This window comes from Panthera tigris, chromosome C1 (assembly GCF_018350195.1).
Source record: "Panthera tigris isolate Pti1 chromosome C1, P.tigris_Pti1_mat1.1, whole genome shotgun sequence".
NCBI lineage: Eukaryota > Metazoa > Chordata > Mammalia > Carnivora > Felidae > Panthera > Panthera tigris.
Window position 1 is genome coordinate 86,631,492 of NC_056667.1, and position 2,876 is coordinate 86,634,367.

General features: G+C 39.4%; 1 pseudogene; it reads left to right on the top strand.

Moving 5' to 3' along the window:
- The first annotated feature begins 1,350 nt into the window (after positions 1–1,350).
- LOC102956135 lies at positions 1,351–2,671 on the top strand (annotated as a pseudogene).
- The last annotated feature ends 205 nt before the right edge of the window (positions 2,672–2,876 follow it).

Genomic DNA, 2,876 nt, shown 5'->3' on the forward strand with positions numbered 1-2,876 from the left:
AAATGATAAATACCTTTGATGGATTCATCAGTAGACTGGATAACGTTAAGGAAAGAGTAAGTGAGCTTGAAGATATGTCAATAATAACTCCCCCAAAAAAGTGCAAAGGAAAGAAGGATGAACAATAACAGTAAAAAAAGCAGAGCAGAATATCTAAAAATAGTGGGACATTTCAAAAGAGTAATTTATATATAATTGGGAATACCAAAATGAGAAGAAAGATAACAAAGCAGAAGAAAAAATTGGAGTGATAATGACTGAAAATTTATAAAAATTTTGAAAACTGACAAAATTAATGACAGACACCAAACTAGCAATCCACAAAGCTCAGAGAACCAACCTGGATAAATAGTAAAATGTCTACAATCAGGTGTATCACAGTTAAGGTACAAAAACCAAAGACAGAAAAAAATGTTGAAAGAAGCCAGAATAGGAGTAAAAACACCCTACCTAGAAAGGAAAAAGCATAAGAATTAAAGCAGACTTGTCAGAAATCATACAAGCCAGAAGACAGTGAAATGAAATTTTAATGTGTTGAAAGAAAACAAACATTCAATTCCACATGATTGAAATGCATTCAAATCCAAATAAAGAGAAATGCATTCTAAAGCCAAAAGAAAAAAAGTAGAGAAAATTCTTGGACAACTTATCTAATCAACAAGAAAAGGTAAAAGAAGCTCTTCAAAGAGAAAGAAAATAATGCAGACCTTTACTGAAAGAATTGGCAAAATAATTTCTTCATGGAGAAAACCCCAAAGGTATAAAACTTTATCTTTCATTAAAGAAGGAAAGCCTGGGGAAAAAAAAACAAATGAATGTGAAATAAAATCTTTTAGTTTTCTTACTCTTACTTGACTTGTTTGTTTGTTCAAGTAATCTAACAAACTCTACCGAAATTATAGCATATGGATAAATGCTGGAATATGGAATGACAGCAATTCTATAAGGGACAGAAAGGAGGAATTGGGAATATTTTGTTATAAGGCTCCTGCAGTATTGATGAGATTACATAATGTATTTGAATTTGACCCAGCCTCATTGTAAATGTGCATTTCAAACTCTAAGGAAACCAAAAATATTTCATGAAACAAGCATGTTAATATGCAAATTCAGGAAAGAAAGTGGAATTATATAAAATATTGAACTAAAACCAGAGAAGACAGAAAAAGAGGTGGAGAAGGGACAAAAGAAAAGAAGAATAGGACAAAGAAAAGAAAATTACAAACATGGAAGATGCTATCCAACTATATCAATAATTACTTCTACTACTTTTCCTCCAGACTCAGTGGGAGATCCTTGTTGCCATCCCCTCACCTCCTCCAGTCCTGAGGAGTCCTACAAGTCTCAGTCATGCATGAGTGTATCTCTATCCACGTTGGCCAGGCTGTCCAGATCAGCAATGCCTGCTGAGAGCTCTGTTGCCTGGAACATGACATCCAGCCTGATGGCCAGATGCCAAGTGACAAGACCATTGGGGAAGGAGATGACTCTTTCAACACCTTCAGTGAGATGAGTGTTGGCAAGCATATTCCCAGGGCAGTGTTTGTAAACATGTAACCCACAGTCATTGATGAAGTTCGCACTGGCTCCTACCACCAGCTCTTCCACCCTGAGAAGCTCATCAAAGATAGGAAGATGCTGCCAGTAACTATGCCCAAGGATACTATACCATTGGCAAGGAGATCATTGACCCTGTCTCGGACTAACTTTTTGTAAGCCGGCTGACCAGAAGCTCAGTTTTAAGGGCTTCTTGGTTTTCCACAAGACACAGCTTTGGAGGGTAACTGGTTCTGTGTTCACCTCCCTACTGATAGAACATCTCTCTTGTCAATTCTGGCAAGACGTCCAAGCTGGAGTTCTCCATTTACTGAGCCCCCAGGTTTCCATAGCTGTAATTGAGCCCTATCACTCTATCCTCACTACCCATACCGGCTGGAGCACTCTGATTGTGGTAGACCAGGAGGCCATCTATGACATTTGTGGTAGAAACCTCTATATAGAACACCAACCTACACTAAACTTAACTGCCATATTAGCCAGAGTGTGTCCTCCATCATTGCTTCTCTCAGATTTGATAGAGCCCTAAATGCTGATCTGACAGAATTCCAGACCAATCTGGTGCCCTCTTGCCACATATGCTCCTGTTATCTCTGCTGAGAAAACCTACCATAAACAGTTTACTGTAGCAGAGATCACCAATGGATTCTTTGAGCCAGCTGTCCAGATGGTGAAATGTGACCCTCAACGTGATAAATACATGGCTTATTGCCTGTTGTACCATGGTGGTGTGGTTCTCAAAGATGTCAGTGCTGCCATTGTCACCATCAAGACCAAGCATACCATCCAGTTGGTGGACTGGTGCCTCACTGGCTTCAAAGTTGGCATTAACTGCCAGTCTCCCACTAGGGTGCCTGGTGGAGACCTGGCCAAAGTACAGCGAGATGTGTGTATGCTGAGCAACACCACAACCATTGCTGAGGCCTGGGCTCACCTGGACCACAGGTTTGACCTGATGTGTGCCAAGCATGCCTTTGTTCATTGGTATGTGGGTGAGGGCATGAGGGAAGGAGAATTTTCTGAAGCCTGTGAGGACATGACTGCCCTTGATAAGGATTATGAGGAGGTCAGAATGGATAGTGCTGAGGAAGAGGAATAGGGCAAAGAGTATTAATTAGCCTGTCTGCTATAATTTTACACTCCGTTGTCTTGGGACTGTCTTTTTTCTGTTTGAGAAGCTATCAATTGTGGCCCTCATTTGTTAATAAAAATGATGTTTCTGAAATAACAATAATAATAACAATCACTTCAAATGTTAATGGTCTAAATTCAACAATTAAAAGACTGTCAGAGAAAACTAAACACAAACACACATGACA